This window comes from Manacus candei, unplaced genomic scaffold (assembly GCF_025592945.1).
Source record: "Manacus candei isolate 608988 ecotype Guabito, Panama unplaced genomic scaffold, ASM2559294v1 h1tg000041l, whole genome shotgun sequence".
NCBI classification, from domain to species: domain Eukaryota; kingdom Metazoa; phylum Chordata; class Aves; order Passeriformes; family Pipridae; genus Manacus; species Manacus candei.
This window is the reverse complement of record NW_026138089.1, coordinates 9072559-9091636: the sequence shown is the minus strand read 5'-3', so window position 1 is coordinate 9091636 and position 19078 is coordinate 9072559. Positions and strand designations below refer to the sequence as shown.

Here is a 19078-nt window from a genome sequence, read left to right as displayed (position 1 = left end):
TAGCTGAGGAAAAAGCAACTGAATAAATGCACCAGAAAATAAACTGGTCTCCACACACTGTAACTGCAGGGGCAGGTGCTGCTGGCACACATGTATGTCTCCCCAGGTTATTCTGGTGCATCTGTCACTGTGGTATGCAGGCAACATTTAGTCTGTCAGCCAAACTCACAAGGGCATTGCAGGCACTTTGCACAGTCCACACACATATCCAAGTCCTAAACTTAACTCTTTCACTTATCTGGGAAGCAACTAAAATGTTGTATCCCTTATATGTTACAGTCTTTGAACAGTGTCAGAGAAAGGGGGGAAACAGGAATAGCACAATAAAGCAATGACACCTTCCATTTTTAGCTATATTTTTGCCTACATTTTGCTAACCCACATGTAGGAACAAAAAAAAGGCACCACAAAAACCAAACAGCAAAACCCCACTATCATCATTGATGAAAACTCCTTGAGGAAAATGTTTTGCCTTTGGAACAGGACAATTCTTTGAATATGAAACATTTCACCGGATATTGTCAAACCCATGTCCTTTCAGCAGAAATTAGCCTGTTTTTCCAAGTCTCTCTTATCTCCTTGATGGTTCCTAGTCTGGCAGGCCCACTGGAGACCAAAAATCAAGCTCCCAGATCTCATAACAGCCTAAGAAGCCCCACTGATTTCTATTGAAAACTTCATATATGTCACCTCTGTAATTATTTAAAACTCATCCTGTGTGAGCACTGACTCCAAAATTTCACACATCCTTTAGAAAATATTTTTCTGCATCTTTCTTTCAGTGTGAATTATTGCCATTTAAAGTGTCATTACAACAAAGCATATCTGGAGATGGAGGATCACAGTGTGAGGGTGTCTGTACTCAGTCACAGTCCTTAATTTCAAGGCAAATTTCAAATCTTAAGGAAGAACAATACAAATCCAGGTTGGTAATGCTAAATCACTTTTCATCACATGGGACTGCCTAGCAATGAGGACACAGGTAGCACATGTGCATCTGGGCAAGCAAGTAGTGGTATAGAGACAGTCCCAAATCCTGCAAAGATTTAGCAGAAAAGCATCAGGTTTTTAACATGCCACTGGCTAAAGTGAAACTACTCGGTTCAAGATGTTAGTCAGCATGCAAGACCAATCAATGCATGCTTTTTTACTGAGGAAGCTAGGCAAATTTTGGAAGCCTGCAATGTGTTGTTGCCTTGATGGTCGCAGAGGCTGACCCTGCCTGTCCTGGTTCTTCTTTGGAAGCAGAGCTGAGAAAGGCACATGAAGAAGAGTAAGCATTCTCTGAACTGTGCTCTTCCTGGGGAACAGACAATTTTGTTTGGATCTAGAAAAACTCACCTCCTCAAATGGCAATTTATAAACCACCACAGCTTGTAGGACCAGCTCACATGACTTCCAACTGAATGTTTTACAATTTATGTGAAGAACAACTTCAGAGATTTAAATACTTCACTGCAGAGGAGAGATATTTATGAAAATGTTTTGCTCTAAAGTAGGTCACAAATGTCCCACAAGGAGGGGAAGCCCTTGGATGACAGCAAAGGACATGTTGATGCTAACCATGTGCTGGAGAGACCTGGGGGTCATGTTTTACATTCATACAGGGAGCCTGCCACCCATATTAACATCTCCCAGCCACGACACCTGTGCTGCACCCATACATTAACTGCTGTTACAGCCTGTTACAGCCCCATAAACAGCACAGTGAGAAATGAACCCATGTGCCATTAGCAGCTGGGGTGCCTGCAGAGGCAGAACAGGCTGCTCCATTGGCAGTGGCATCTTGTAGAGCTGTTTCTGCTGTCACCCTCTCCCCAGCCCTTCTCTTTCAACACCCAGGGCAGAAGGATCAGGCTGCTTGGCCCTATCCTCCCTGTTTTCTCTCTGGGTGCTTTACTTACTCATCTCCTTATTATTCACAGTCTCACTAAAATTCATTTCTGTCCCGGAGATGGTGATGGTGGAAAAAGATGAGACATAAAGGAAGTTGCTTTTGTACAGAGAAGAAAAGAAAACAGTCACTGTAAATAGAGTATGATATTAACAGGCTGATGCCTGACACTAAGAAAAAATAAAGTCTTCTCCAAGAAATTTAATTTGCCAGATATGCGAGGATCTTTGTTCTTCACAATTATTCATCCATGAAGCCTCTTGATCTACATGGCCAACACATTTCCTTTTGGGACAGCAATGGCAACTTCTCTTTGAAAGGGGATAATCATGTGTCAAACATGTTTAAGGGAAGAATTGACATTAATAACTGAAGTAGGCACAAAAATAGAACACAATCAGTGGCAAAGTAGAAAATTAACATGTAAATTAATAAGAGCAGGAGTTTAGAATATGGAAGTAATGAGTGCCAAGCAGACTATGATACACCCCTTTTCTGTCAGCATGTTGGCTCCTCGGAAGAAACACAGCTGGCAGTTCTGTTTCTTAAGTAGCCTCCCTTGTACTGGGCAAAGAAGTGGTCTCACTTTACACCATCCTATCAATAAACTGAATGCAACAAGAAATGACCATTGCCAAAATATTTGGGTAGTCAATTTTAGAAAATCTTGCTTTAAATTCTATAAAATTCAGTCAAAATGCAGTGGTAAGCCACATACCATACAGACTCCCCCCAGTCTGCACCCTGGCCAGCAGGAAGGGGAGAGAGTGTGGCTTTCAGCCCCTTCATATACCAGCACTTCCAGGGGCAGAAGTCACTTCACCTCTGCCTTGCCCGAAGCACCACAGAGGCTGTAACAGGAGGGCATTAGCTCCACCAAAAGGGGCAAATGGGTGAAGTGGCGTGGCAGCATGTACTAGATCCTAGGAAATATGAACAAGAACTAGAAAAGGCATGGGAGTGAAGATTCTCCTTCAAACACATATAAGCACTCAGGATCTGGACTTGGACAAATCAGATGAGTTCTTGGGACCACAGCATAAGGATGTACAGAGCAAAACAACCAACCAAGCATCATAAATCTTTGCTCCTTCCAACCAAAAGCAGCAGTGCCCCAGCTGCAGGTGGGCATGAGGCACCAGCACAGTCACAAGGTGCAGAGGCAGGCAGCCTGGGGCTGGGATGGAAATGGCACTGGCTCACCACATCACCCAGAGATGAGCCTTGATGAGTAAAACAGCCAAGGAGCAGCTGTGTTGACTTGCCCCAAGGATTCTCTTGTGAACTTTGCATTTCAGAGAGCAGCACAAATTCTGTTGGTGCTGCAGCCCATTGCTGCTTGACATATAGTTCAGTCCCCCACTCTGCAGGGCTGTTGCTGGAGTTTTATAGGGGGAACAATGAGTCAACAATTTAAGGCTGAAAAACAAAGTACTCAATTATATGGAAATGGTAAAGTGAGAACAGTATTCCCTTTCTCATTTGCGGCTGGAGTCTCTGGGTGGACTTTGAACAAGCCCATAGTGTCTCAATTACTTGAAATATCAAAATAACACCTTTTCTAGCCTACCTCAATAGTCATCATCATTAACTTTAACATGATGTTCAGTATTTGCAAGGTTAAGTATGTGTATATATATATATTTATGTATATATATTTATATATGTACATAAGGTATGCTAATTTATTATAGTAAGATTAGAGTCATGTTTTCTAATCCTTAAAAGAAGTTATTGTTTTAACACTACATATCAAAGTTAACAGAAAATTAACCTGGGTACACTTTGAAGGCAATGAGATTTAAAACAGAAATTACTGTTTGCTATCTGAATTTCCCCCTCCAAAATGTGAATCATATGATCTAGTAATTTTACCAGTACATAAACAGTTTGTTTTCTTCCTCCAGCACAAGCTATGAATACACTCCTTTTCTATTTCTGTCTTGTGTAAACACATTTTTCCCAGGACTTCCATATTTCAGTACATGGAGGGAATCCTGCAAATAGCACATCCATGAAGCTACACTGATTGCAATAAATCATTTATATGCAGAGCACATAAACGAAAGAAGTCTCAAAACACACTTTTCATTTTATGTGTACAGTAAAACTACTACACCCAGACTACATCCAAATAGGACCTCAAATCCCAGATCATTCACAACTGACTTTATGTATTTATGTTAAAATTCCCAACTAAAATGAGACCATAAGAGGCCATAATAATAAAAATCCCATAAAACTACAAATACTGTCAAATTGAAATATCTTTTAACACCAATGTATTTATCCAACTTCAAATGCATTTGTTTCCATAATTATCTCAGTATCTGTTGTAACATTATGTTTAAACTTTCAACAGCGTTTATCAAGTCAAAACAATCTGATGAGACTCTTCAGTTGTCACGGATCACAGGCAGGAACAGTGACGCAAACATCTGTATTGGGTCTGGCTGAGCTGGAGTTCATTTCCCCACAGCAGCCCTCACAGTGCTGTGCTTTGCATTGGCAGCTAGAAGGGTGTTGATAACACACCGGTGTTTTGGCTACTGCTGAGCAGGGCAGGCACAGCATCAGCTCTGTAACATTCCTTCCCCAGTTGAGGGCAAGATCCTGGGAGGGAACTCAAGTAGGCCAGCTGACCCACACTGGCCAAGAGGATATTCCATACCATATGACGTCAGCTCAGATATAAAAGCTAAGGCAAGGAGCAGGAGGGGGGACATTCACTGTGTCCAATGGCTGCCTGCTGAGGAACCATTATGTGTGCTAAAGCCCTGCTTCTCAGGAGTGACTGGCCATTGCTGCTGATGGGAAGTAGAGAATAAACGACGTTATCTTTCACTTTGCTTTAATAAACTGCCTTATCCCAACCCACAAGTTATTTTCCATCTTACTCTTTCCCCTGTCCGGCTGGGAAGGGGAGTGATAAGAGTGGCTGGGTGGGTACCTGGCATCCAGACAACGTCACCCTACCACAACATCTCAGATTGAGACCCCCCACCTGGAGTGCTGCATCCAACTCTGAGGTCCTCGGCACAGGAAAAACACGGACCTGCTGGAGCAAGTCCAGAGAAGGACCACGAACATGATTAGAGGGCTGGAGCAATTCTCCTATGAGGACAAGGCTGAGAGAGCTGGTGTTGTTCAGCCTCGAGAAGACTCCAGGGAGACCTTAGAGCAAGAAAGATGAAGACTTTTTTGTAGGGCCTGTTGTGATAGGACAAGGGGCAATGCTTTTAAACTCCAAGAGGGTAGATTTATACTATATATATGGAAGAAACTATTTACTGTGAGGGTGGTGAGGCAGTGGACCAGGCTGCCTAGAGAGATGGTAGGTGCCCCATCCTTGGAAACATTCAAGGCCAGGCTGGATAGGGCTCTGAGCAACTTGGTCCAGTGGAAGGTGTCCCTGCCCATGGCAGAGGGGTTGGAACTAGATGCTCTTTAAGGTCCCTTCCAACTCAAACCATTCTGTGATTCTACACATTGAACAGTTTCTTTTTATGTATGTATAATTTATTACACATATATACTTAAAGCAATAAAAACAACATGATTCTGACACCCCATGGCATTGAGATATATAACATGTATTGTTATATCATGTCATAAACTGATTTTTCTGAATCAATGTGAAAACTGAAAAAATGCAGAAAATACAATTTTCTTGTACAGAAACCATTTCTCTTTTCTTCCTGAAATGAATGCCCATCATCAATATCACTATAGATTAAATAAAACAGTTCCTATTCCTTCTTCTAGGAAGTTAGAGACTACTTTTTACTCGCTTTTAAATAAACTGGTTTTATATTCAGTGTTGAGTGCTATTTCACAATATAAAAAAAGGAAACATTTCATTTCTAACATGACAAATGCTTTGATTTTTCAGTAATGTGTGCTGTTGTTTTTCCAGCTGGAATTATTCACCGAAGGTGTTTTTATTCCATGTTCAACCAAACTCTCTAACACAAATTTACTACTTCTTAATGAATTGTTTATTTTATTTAATATAATAAGTCATACAAAAATACTCAGTATGGGCCCGCAGAAGAATGAGAAAAGAGAAACAAGTGTTCAGAACTCATCCATGGCCTATATCTAGAATTATTAGCTCACATATGGGTCTCATCTGCTTCAAGCTGAGTTTAGAAAGAGTGTAAATAAATTAACATTATCTTTGAAAGCTGAGGAGGGCAATAATAAAACATGAAATCCTGGAAAAGAGCAATTTCTGACTATAAACTCTAAATATATGGAAACAATTATGTGATAATTTGTATACTTGTTATATCATAAAGGACTTGAAGGATGTCTGCTCTAGAAACTCTTTCAGGAATAGCCTTGATAGGGAATCAGAGATTTTTAGGATGCTTGATGAAACACAATTCACCTTTTTCATACATCTCTTTGGCTACAGTGACATTCTTCAGAGGAAAAAGTATTGCTTCCCTCTGAAGAAAAAAAAAGCTACACATACAGGAAAAAGATATACCAGCTCTTCATGCCAAATATAATCATACTTATCATACCAACCTATTTAGAAAATATAATATTGCTAAACCAGTTGTTATGGTTGATTAATCCAAGCCCTTCTTTTTAAAAACAGATGGCACATGCAAGAATAACAAAACACATTCTAGAGGGTATTTGATGAGAAAGTTCATTATCTTTCATTAATTTCTTAGTTATACAGAGCAATAAACCTGGATTACAAATAATTACAAAATATAAACAAAATGGAAGGCTGAAAACAGAGACCAGTCAATTATGCATATGAACAAGTATTTTTATGGATTTTGAGCAGATTTGAGCTCAGGATTCTCCTGGTTCTCACACTAAAAAAAATTCTCTTTTTGAAACATCATCTGTAAACGTATCTATGAAGAGAGGTAGTATTTTTCATTTTCCTTAGTTCCTAGAACGATCCTGTTTGACTGCACTGAGCTAATGTACATTTATCAAGCCTTTTGTGATGGCCTGATTGACTCATTGCATATGCTTTGTCTAACTTGGGCGGTGTGTTAAATGAGAGCTTGGAAAATGTTCTATTAGTAGTAACACTGCCTCAGTGTCCCATTAAGATAAAATGCCTGAAATGAAAGAAAAGCCGCAGGAGAAGGGAAATTATGAACTCAGTTGCCTGGCCTGAAACCCACACCTTCATGGATGGCAAAGACAGCAGCTGAGCTGCACAAGGGAGGCAACACCAAAACCATACTGCCACCATCTGAAAAACGTAATTACACATCTGAAAAGCAGAATGTCAGAGCTGAAGTCTACCAGGGTGGCTGTGGCTGATTTTTACATACAAGGTATGTAGGAGGAAGGAGGAAGCACCAGAGACAGCCAGCACAGACCATAAGTCAATAGTTCCACAATCCACATCCATGACCCTGCAGCCTGTCCCTCTGGGAGCTGCCACAGTGGTGACCATGTCCAGCCCAGCTGGAACATGCCCAGAGCACCACATACATCCCAGTAGCAAATCTGTGCTGCCAGCATGGGGTATCAGTTTCCCCAGGGGGCCAAGGCATCATGCTCCACTGGCTTGCTGCATTGAGCAAAACCACGGCACTGCTCCAAGCCCCCTTCTCACTCAGGAAGAGAACACTGGAAATAATTGCTAAACTTCCTCCCACTTCAGTCTGGATCAAACTGTACAGCCTTTCAGCAGCTATGAGAGCTCTTATGTCTTCTGCACAGCACTTCCAACACTTCCAGCTAGGAACCAATAAAATAACTAGACCAATTTCTTGGTCTAGTTATCATGCAATTTCTTAGTGAAGAAATTTACATTTCCTCTTCATAATAAGCATTCAAGACCTCACAAGGAGGAAAAAACAACATCTGGGGTTGAGTCCTCTCTAAGTTCATGTATCAGGTCACAACCTCAATATCCTTCAGCTTTCAAAAGGGGAAGAGTTTACAATTTAACCCTTTTCCTATAAAGTCCTTTTAGTTGCCTTCCTATGACCCTTCTCTCTGAGATACATATTTTAAAAAATTGAACTGCATGGGTTTCCTGGTCTTACCTGAGGCATGCATCTCCCTCTGCCTCCATCCTGCCTGTACTCCTGCCTCCTGATTTGGCCAGCTCCCAAGAACATCAGGGGACAACCCCGCTGCTTTCCTTCTCAGAAGTGCAAAGAAAGGAAACTTTGTGTGAAATGGGATGCTGTGTCCAAAACAGATGTTTCCAATACACTTCTACCATTTTAGGATGGATTAAACACTTTGCTTTCCCTGTGTGGAGCCTGCTGGAGGCGAAAGCTCTCCAGGTTCCCAGAAATATTTCTCCATAGCAAACAAGACACAAGAGGACTTGGGCTATAAAGAGTCCATCTATGACAGCCTTCAGTCAGAAGCAAAACCTGATATGAAAAGAGCCAAAAGGAATTTTCTGGGGGAAACAAACGCTGTAGTAAAAAACGAAACAAGACTTATGCAAGAAACTGCAACAATGGGAGTCACACGCAAAGGCTACAGAGAGTACACAATTGGTTTCTCTCAGAAGTGTGCTTTAAATCCCTATTTAACAAGAACCGTAGCTTTGCCTTGATTTACTGTGATCAAAATACAAGTATATTATCATGAAAAGTAATAAATTTGCATTTACAGGACATCCAGAAGAATTATCTTCTCCAGTTAACCTTGATGGTAAATTCAGGCATGGAATATTTTCATACTCTTACTACCTGCTTCCTTAAGCATTAGCATCACCTGCAAATCCAAATGTACTCTCCTTGGGATAACAGTGCAATTCATGCTGCTCGGGGGAGAGCTGAAAGAGCATCTGCACCTCCTTGAGAGCAGCTAACACCTTGGCCTCCATCAGGAGTTGTGAACAGGGTGGTAGTTTATAATTAAGTCTGGAGCTAAAGACCAGCAGCAGAACTCAAACAAGTAACAAACCATGGGGTTGGATGAGGTCATGGGAAGGGTCTCCACGATGCAGGGAATGACAGCAGTGCCTTCTGCTATTTCCTGAAGTACATGTACAAAGGAAATTCACATGTAAAATGAATGGATGAGTTCTCAAGGCAAGGACCTGTGTTACTTATAGATTTAGCCAGTATGCTACTCTGACTCTCAACGTTTAAGCAGCAATTACTGGATAAGGGGAGATTTCAACGATCTGGAAGTGACAAAAGGAACTACACCGACTTGTTCGCTTTTCCCAGCCCTTACATTCATAAGCCATTGGCCTTACTAGCTCACGAACTTCTCACCAAGCTGCAGAGTCCATCCAGCTCTCTTTAACAAGCAGCAAAAGGCGACTCTCACCAGATCTGGCCCCTGGCTAATGTAGAAGCCAGCCCAGCCCAGCCCAGCCCTTCTGGAAAGCACGGGAACCGAGCTGGCCGGTACAGCCCCTTGGGCAGCCCCAAAGGCCAGGGGCCATCACCAAAGCCCAAGGTTCTGAACAAAGCTCTGCCAGAGGGAGGGTTTCTTTTAAAAACAAAGCGTAACACTTCAGAAGAAAACACTTTTACATTTACAGAATTCTATTAAACCTGCTGGCAAACTCCCACCAATTGCAGCAGGATACCAGGATTTTACCCTTGATATTTTAAGCAACAATACCCAAACAATCCACACAAATAAGATGAAAAAATCCCAACCACCAAACAACATACTGAGAGGCTCTTTGAGGATCTTCACGTAGGGGCTGTCAGACACCCACATACCATTGCAAAGTCTTCGTTAGGACCAAGTGCTATGTTCCACTTTTCTTCTTCAGCCACATAAACTCCAGAGATAGGAAACCACCTCTTTTCCCCCGGGATCATGCAGACATCTGATTAAAACTGGTGCTGTTTTCCTGCAAGTCTTCACATGGAGGCACGAGATGCTGCTGAACGGACTGAGCGGAGCTGCCTATCACCCAGCCCTCGTGAGCAGGCTACAGTGCTAGAGACAGCAACGGAAGAGCCAGTTCCTGGAGATTTTTTTCTGACTACAAGTCTAGACAGGAAGCTTGAAAGAAAAAGAATTGCTTTATAGGGGTTCAGATTTAATTTTTTCCTTTAAAAGGATATTCCTTTTATATGATATCATATATAGGATAGATGAGACAGAGTAACTCAGACACACACACACATATATATATATATATGACACAATAAAAGCTATTCATATTTTTGAATTGCCTAAACATGAACAATTCCTGGAAAATGACACAGTAAATTTTCTATCTAAATGGTATGCTAAACTAGAATTAAGATTATGTTAAAATAATAATTAAGATAATTTACTGATTATAAGTAAATTACAAATAGAAATGTAAGTAGCATGTTTTCAATTTCTCTGAAACAAGTATTATTATCCATAAAAAATCAAATTCAAGTGTAAATTGGAAATTAAAGTATCAAGCAGAAATGCAGGAAGGACATCAAATTAGTAGCTATGGACTTAAACCTCCTCAGGTTATAAATGGTTCATATGGCCCCAGAGAGCACTGGAACAGATGTTCAAAGCCATTGGATACAGTTTTGGTTATTTATTCCCCCATTCATGGACAAAAACTGGCTTCTAAATCAAGATTGCTTCACTGCCTTCCATGACCATGCTGAGACAACAGGTACCTCCACTTTGTTTGGAGCAAAGACAGCCTTGAGGGGGTGGCTGGGATACCACAGTGCATTCCAGCTCAGAAATGAGCCTTATATTGAAGGCAAAGGCAAAGACACACACCACATAATCAGCAGTAAGAACCTTCATGCCCATGAGCTGTCGTTTACAAGGGGATCTGAGCCCCTGATCTCCTTACGGTGTGATTATCTTTCCTTCTCCTTAGATATCACATCTCTAGGACCACATCCAGGTCTGATAAAATGTTATTCCTAAAAAAAAAAAAAAAAAAACAAGAGCGAGTATAAAGAAAAAACAAATAAGAATTGAGCAAAATGGTGGTGACAATGATTGTCTTTCCCACTATTTCAGTCACTAGTAAGCAGGAAAGAAGCTAAAAATATCATTTGGAAAAAAACCCGCTTCATATACCATTTTTTTGAGAAGTAGGAGTGGCTAGATCACAGTTTGAAGAAGCAATAGACAAATTTCAATTTGTGGGATTCTCCAGCTGCAACCAAAGTGCAGGCTGCAAAGCTGCAAATGGGGAACAGGAACCAAACATCAGAAACCAAAGGGTGAAAGGACAACACCACAGTGACACTACCAGGGCCTTCAAATGCCACAACAGGTCCACCTTATTTATGCACTGAGGCACGTTAGCAGTGTAGTCCCCAGACATGTGATTCAGCTTTGACTGCAGTAGTGTTACCTAATGTCCTTGCCTATGGCTGGGGGGTTGGACGAAATGATTTTTTAAGGTCCTTTCCAACTCAAACCATTCTATGACTCTATGTTCATCTTCTCCAGTTGATCTACTCGCTTTATAAAAAATACCGTTATAGTTAGCATGCATCCCAGTAACCTGCAAGGGCACCCCAAAAGTTGAGAGTAAGTGTAGCTCCACGTGGGGCACAGGTAGCTGAGAAGATTTTTCCACAGCAATAGCCTACACACAAAGAGCAAAGTGCTGACCCAAAGCTAAAACCCACTCTAGTTTTACTTGCACAACACATGAAAGCTGAAGTGCTTTCTGGAAAGTACTGGTGTTTTCTTAAGGCACTGTTATTATGTAGATAAGAAATGGAAAAGTATGTTGTTTACTATAAGCTCTGCTTCAAGGACACTATTTTTAGTCATGTCTTACTTACTACCTAATTAATAAACGTATTGAAATTGCTGTGCTGAATCAAGGGCAAGGTACAAGGCAAGCAGTTTTAACAGATCTGTGAAACTGGAAGCTAAGAACTTTTATCAAGATTGGCAGCAAAAGTTTGTATTTCTTATTTTGTAGTACTAGAAGAGCAAGAGCAATGCTGGAATAACCAGATGAAGAAAAAAATTCTGGCATTAGAAAATCTAGTTCACTATTTGTTTGGGATGTTATGAAATATCCAGAAAAAAATGGCTTCCATGGCCTTAAGTATATTTTCACCATTGTCACACAGAGATATAAAGCTTCAAGAATCAGTATTCAGTGCTGTTATTTTGTGGGGCAAGAAAAATACCACTCAAAACTTGCTGTTTATAGAAGTTACAATAGTAAAATATTTCTCCATAGTAAATTATCTTCAGTTACTAAATAATATATAGGAACACTGTAATAAGATTTACACAATTTGACTTACATGCAGGTGAAAGTTCCATAAAGCAACAATACTGAAAGCTAAGTGAAAAACAATTCTGTTATAAAAATTCATTTGAACATAACAAAAAAAATATTCCTGGAAGAAAGTCATTACAGTGCAGATGGTGACCTGCTTGTAAAATGTATGATAAACTAAGGTAAAATTTAGAATAACACTGCTTGCTTCTTTCCTTTGGAAGAAAATTATGGGCTTTGAAGGACTTTGTTAAAAGAGGCAGAAGATGATCAATACCACTGTTGTAAAATGAATTCTTTAACAAGATTATGATGCATGAACTCTTTGTCCAAGGAAACAGGTTGTTTTTTAGGGTGGACAGAGTAGATGGACGTCAATTTATAAGCAGATCCCAAGGCAGGCTATCAAGCATCCTACAAGGCATTTCAAGCCAAGATAAAGCATGTCCATGAGTACATGTCTAACTGGCACCCGGCAAAATCAATGCCCGCAGCTTTACTGCTGTGTCACAGCCCGTGTACTAAAGTGCACTTCACAGCACCTGTCCCAGGGCAAAGGGTTCCCTCCTGCTCAGCACCACACAAGCTTTATTCAGAAAAGGGTTTTGTCCATGGATGATGACCTTGGTCCTGCAGAGTCTGCAAGCACCATTAAGATCACTTGCTGATGGAGAAGCTGGGTTTTGCTCCATGAGGGTGCCTCTGCTTCCTGCTAGACAAGACAAGCACTGATCCACAGTGTGGAAAGAGGGGAAGGATGGAGCAGGTATTGTGACTCCTTTGGTGGAGAGATTTTCTTCTCCGACGTTCACAGTTTCCCTTACCTGTTTTTATCTTCTTTTTACTGCTAGTGCTGCCTGTCATTACATACCATTTCCCTATTGAGTATTTTGCCATGCGGTTTAGTCAAAATTAGCCATTACTCAGTTTAGCCTGACATAAATGTTTAAGGAAGCTCACAGCTCAGTGCTGGGCCACATACACATTGCAATTTATACCATTTGTAATATAAACCCAGCTAAAAGGGAGAAAGGATAAAAAGAAAATTAACAAGAAAAGTAGACCTAACAAGACAAATAAGTTGGTTCACTTTTATCTCATTGTTTCTGCTACTCTGAAGGTTTTTTGATCTGTCTCACTGTTCCAGCTACCATTTAACTGCTCAGTGTGAATGAGCCGCTCAGCACTTTTCCCTCTAGAGTAAGTCTCTGCTAGAGGATGCAGTCCTCCTGTTCCTCGTACCCATCTCTGCAGCCTGACAGCTTCCACCACAGCAGGTGTGTCATGCTATGTGAGTTTAGACAAAGATCAAGGGCTTGAGAGATTGAGAGTCTCCTGAGTCATTCCAGACTTGCTAGGCTAACTCTGGCTAAGTTGACAGATGAGAATTTGACCCTCTGTCCTTAAAGAGATTAGTTTTATGAAGCAGTTAGGCAATTCAAAAAAATGAAAGCTATGGTCCCACATTCTTCTTCTCCAGTTTTACTGTATTTAGCCAGCCTGTTACACCCCTGTTGTATGTGATAAACAACTGAAATGTTCAAGTCTACCAAGGGCATTTTATAGTGGGCCTGCATGGGCAATTGCTGCTTCCATACATGATGCAGTGTTTTCAAACTCTGTGACACCAGTGCCAAAAGTCAACATGCTGACAAGAAATGCACCAGCACTTAAATTAATTAAAATGTTCTGTATTGCAAAAATCCCATCAATCTCAAAATTTAAGGCTGCCTTCACAGCTCTTTGTGCTTGATGAATTCTCACAATCTCTTGAATAAGTTTTCTCTACATATCTTTGCATGACAGAGTCAGGGCATTAAGTTTCTATCATTCCAGTAACACCAAGATTTTTCCTTCAGTCTTTTCAACAATGGATGATGTATGTTTGCTGCATATCACCACCATCTTTTTGAGTTTTACAGAAGTATGTTGCAAAATCCTAGAGTCATCTTCTTGCAAATATATTTTTGTTTCACTAATCTGTTAAAAAAAAAAAGGAGAAAAAGGAAGAAAGAAACTCTACTAGAACTCACCTCTGACTTTCTTTTCCCTCAAAGACGATTTCCCCCCTTTGCTTACAAGAGGTGATACCTCCTTCACCTGCAAATGGATGGGATTCTTGGTGAATCCCATGACATCACAGAAAGGCAAAACATAGCTACAATATGTCACTTCCTGCAATTTAATGCCTTTGAGCCAACTTTCATCATCCAGGAGACATAAATATGCAGGAAGGCATCCACAAAGGAGACTCAGAGGCCCTGTGGAGTGAGGATAGTGCTGAAAAAAGGTAGCTAGCAGGACAGGAGATTGGTGTCTTCTTCCTTCCTTCTTTGCAGCTCTCCTGCTCCCCATCACAGCCCTGACCTCCCTGATGGCAACCACGAGGACTTCTCTTCAGGGACAGGCCATCCCTCTCTGTGAATCCAGAACACACAACCCACAGACATGCAGCCCCAGCTCCTTGTTGGAGTTCTGCCACAAGTGACCTGATGGTAATGAAGTGAGGACTTGCAACAAAATGGAAATGGAAACAACAAAGTTTTATGCCCTGGAACAAGTTATTAATTGTAGTCAATCGATGTTGTAAGCATAGTAACTTTAGACAAGATAGACATTCTTACTAACCATCTGATCCAACACTGTGCCCTGAATCTGAGGCTAATCATAAAAATATTTCTCTCACACCCACTCACTACAACAACAAATGCTGCCAAGTGTAATAAATTTCCCCTTTTTTGTTGATCTGCCCATGTCCAGAGTTTGCTGCCTTTCTGTTAAGATCATTCCAACAAGAACAGCGTAAATCCTTCCCTAGCTGCCACATTATCAGTAATTGCATGTCTTGAGAGTTATTTTGCCTGGTTTTACCACCCAAGAAGCTATTAATAGATACATAGAAACAGTGAAAAGAAGAAAAAAGATCAATGCGTTAAAAATTGAGCACAACCAGGTCTTTTAAATAAACATACGTACTTCAGCCTCCTGCTGGTAATACACAATTTCTGGAAAGGTTATACACTCACTTGAAAGTGTTAGTCTTAACGTGTGCCAACTTAAAGGGGCCAACGTGGCTACTCTACTCCACGATGGTTCCAGGTCCCAGCCCACTCTCCAAGCTAACAGTGTAGTTGTGTCTGATCTGCCTCTGCCTCCTCCTCTGGCCTGTTCTGACCACACTGTAACTCGTCTATGGGCATACACACACGCTTTGACCCAAGGCAATGCTGTCAGTCAGTATTATGAAGCTTAGGATCTCCAAACTCACCATGCTTTACTTACAAGTGTTCTCCTGTCCTGCTCCAGAATGGTCCAGCCACTAATAGTTTTCTCCTCTCAAAACCAGTCCTTGGCCATTTTCATGGCCATCTTTCCTCTTAAGAAGATTGGTTTTTGACTATAACAGTTCAATAAATTCACCAAAGGTCTTCAAAAGCATTTGTCAGAGCTTCTCCCAGCCTGGATGAACGTCATTTCACAAGTGGCATTTCCAGAGCTTTTCCCCCTGAATTTAATGCTTAAAGCAATCTTATATCTACACATTTTGGATGATACAGGTGTTCAAGTAACAAAAAAGGAATTAGTGTGGCAATATTCTGCAGTGAGAAACACTTGAGGGTATGAAATGCATTATGAAGGTTAATCATCTATCAGCTAGCACAAGCAGGTCTGTTACAGACAGTTAAACTGTCTGTACTAACACAAAATGCAGTGCTGGAATGTAGCAAATGCACCAAAGTACCACAAAAAAACTTTTCATATCCATAAATACATATTTTCCATCCCAAATGAAACTATCCCTTCCTTGAAAGAAACAGATGTTATGGCAAAGCTGGTTTCTCTTTTAGGACTGATTGTTTTTGTCAGTTTAAACTTTTTTAGCTGGTACACAACGATATGATTTTGATCCGTCACTGCTTTACGAAGAAAATGGAAATGGAATGAAAAATTAAATCCTACTGAGATGATGAATCTTAATCACAGCAGGGAAAAGGAATACTTTGTGCTATTTCTGTAGAAGCAGTAACAAAGGTATGAAAAAATAAACTGAGGTAGACGGGCAGCTCAATTACACAGCACCACTGAAAGCAAAAATGTTAAGGTTTAAAATATAACACTGCTCAGTACTCTACTTGGGCTAAATTGATACAGTAAGACAAATAATTTTAAAATTCTTAATGCTCTCATTTTATTGTATTTCCCTTTTGAAATTCCTAACCAATATCATTCATGACTGGGTAGTAACACAGTGGTCAGGAAGCATGCCTGAAATATTATGAAAACAATATTACTTTTCCATTTGTCATTTGCAATAAAGTGAGATGATACACTAAGATCATCATTTTCTCTTAAGTTCTGTTTGTGGGAGCTGAAAATATCTGTCAAACACAGAAGTGTAGCACTCAGTCAGCTCATATGGCATGAAATGTCAACTCTTTCTAGGCCAAGAAGACACAAAGACAGAGGGGTTTATCTTGGCAGACTGAGAGGTGTAGTGTTGCCTGCCTGACCCTGCATATTAAGTATTCAGAAAAGTGTGAATTACATTGATTTTAACAGATATATTCTGAAATTTGCAACTCATGATGTACATTTCACTATGGACCCTTTCACTCTTAATCTAATCATGGCAAAGACTATGAAAATACACCTAGGAAGATCCTTTGATGGTGGTTCCATTCTCCATGACATCCATTCTGCACACTGCTGGATAAGCCAGCAATAGAAATTTGATCCAGGCAAGGTACAGACAAAAAATTACATCTTTGTGGAATAAGTCAAATCCTTATACTTTTATGCAGGCTGCAGAAGGCCAGAACAATACCTAACGCAGAAAATCTTGCTCGCATAAGGTTAACCCCCAAATATCGAAAGAGCAGAAGAAGTCAACATTGGATGAGTGCTTTGCTCCACATGGCCACAGCATTTCTGATCCACTAATCAGAAACAAAACGTTAGATGGATTTGTGACAGGCCTTGAATTTAGTATGAGGAGAAAATCTTGCAAATGAGTGACTCATTTTGAAAGAAAAAAAACTGGTTAACCAAGGAGCGATCTTGCCTTTGGAAAAGTTACTAAGGTGTTCACTATACTGTGTTTGCCCTAACTAGTCCAGACTATAACTGATAAAAATCTTGGGAGATTAGAACTGCTCAGTCAGAAAAGAAACAGCAACTGGAATTTCATAAATATGCAGAATCAAGGAAACAAAGATCTGACCCATCTGAAGTGGGAGGAACGGGGAGGACCTGCCGTAACCACTCACTCTCCTTGTGTGCTCACCCAGGTCTGTGGGAGGCAAAAGAGTTTCCCCCATGTTTGCTATAATGCAAATTGTTTCAAAATGATCCCCCTTTTCAGCAAAAGTCAGAGTCAAGCATTATGCTCTTTAACACAACCATTAACATATTACTAAGTGTTCAAACAGGATATTTTTAAGGATGTTTCACATAGGAATTACCATCCCCTGGAGCAGCCTAAGATCATTGTTAATGTTCAGTTCCTGTCAGTCATCCTCCATACACCAACACTAACAGAGTTAAAAACAGCAGCACAGTTTTGGAGGATATTCTCCAATGTAAACATTTTATAAATTAAGGGGTTTTTTTTAGATTGGATATGTATCATCAACAGAGCCAGTTAAGTGTGGCACAAAGCAAAGCGTCCATGAAAAAAAGGGAGAACTTTCCACATTTTCTCAGCCTGCTAGAAAGAGAGAAAAATGACTGAAATTGTTCTTTTTCTGCCTCTGCTTAAAGTGTAATTGGACTGAACTCTGGATAATGTCCAGAAATCGGAAGACCTCCCTTTGATCAAATGTGTATTTTCTAGAATGGAGCTGGAATTACCCACAGCTGCAGGTTTCAGATACCCTGCCTTTAAGTTACAAATAAGATATTAAAAAAAATCAAAAATTATTCCTCCTCTGCTAAAAAAAAAAAAAAAAGAAAAGAAAAAAAAAAGCAGCCTGTAGTAACGATAGCTAATAGTTGAAATGGATAGAACATATACACAGATTTTTATTTGTGGTATGACCAGTTCAAACTACAAATCCGACGACTTGTCTTCTAGTAAACACCCCACCTTGGCGTAACTTCCCTAGGGGCATATCCATGTTGCTTCTAAGACACAGTCAGAACAGCATGTGGTAAAACAGAAGAAACATATGGTTTGTGGTTCCTGCCTATGCCTAATTCGACAGTCGTGGATTTAACAAAAGCTACTTGGCTTAGGTTAAATTACTGGTGCAAAACCAATTAGACATACTTGGCCATGTGCACATGTCCACATGGGCAGGGATCCCAAGGCACGGGGTGTGCGTAGGAGATGTCTGTGTGTGGTATGTGTGAGCCCTCTCTTCTCTCGCTGACGCTAAAGGAAAGATCCAAGATAAAAGATGACAGTCACTGAACCATAGGGAGAAACAAGGTTGGGCAAAGGAAAAGATAATGGAGAAAAAAAAGAATGGAAATTGGAATACAGAAAAAAGGGAGGAAATTAAAAACTGACAGTACGCATAGCAGAAGGATAAATCTGTGGCTAACGTACAGGACAAAGAGTCCTTGCCAAGCACCATGTGTAACCACAGTCACATCTTCCCTTGTTATTTCAGTTAGCAGATCTGCCAAGCGAAGGAAATACTGAGCTAATGCAGGTAGGAAAGATCACATGAAGTCCTGCGAGTAACACTGCTCACTCGCTGCTAGCACAAAATAAACTAATGGTGTCCCAACCTTTTTGGCTCAAAAGCCAAATAAGGCCCTACTTATTATTTTGAAGAGGTCAGAGCTGTAATGAACAGTAGCTGACAAGACTTCTGCCCTCTTTCACTCTACATCCCGAACTCACCTGGGAAGGTCTAGCCATGGGGAGACAGGGGATCACTGCTGCGTGGGAGGGACCTTAGGTGACAGGGGCTGGTGGGGACAAGTGAAAGCAGTCCCCTCCATCCATTCTCAATGGGACCAGCAGCTATTCCTAGCTGCTCACACTCAGCTTCTCCTTT

At 40.7% G+C, this 19078-nt stretch overlaps 1 protein-coding gene across 3 annotated transcripts in view; it reads right to left on the bottom strand.

Annotated features, from left to right (window-relative positions):
- Window positions 1–19078, bottom strand: part of ARHGAP6 (Rho GTPase activating protein 6) — a 322124-nt gene that overhangs the window by 255004 nt on the left and 48042 nt on the right. The window contains exon 1 of one of the 3 annotated variants that reach the window (XM_051794928.1): window positions 15354–16285. The exons of the other annotated variants lie outside the window; for them this stretch is intronic. The gene's annotated coding sequence lies outside the window, so the exon portion shown is untranslated. Of the gene's footprint in view, window positions 1–15353; window positions 16286–19078 lie in introns of those variants that run through there. 3 annotated transcript variants of the gene reach the window in all.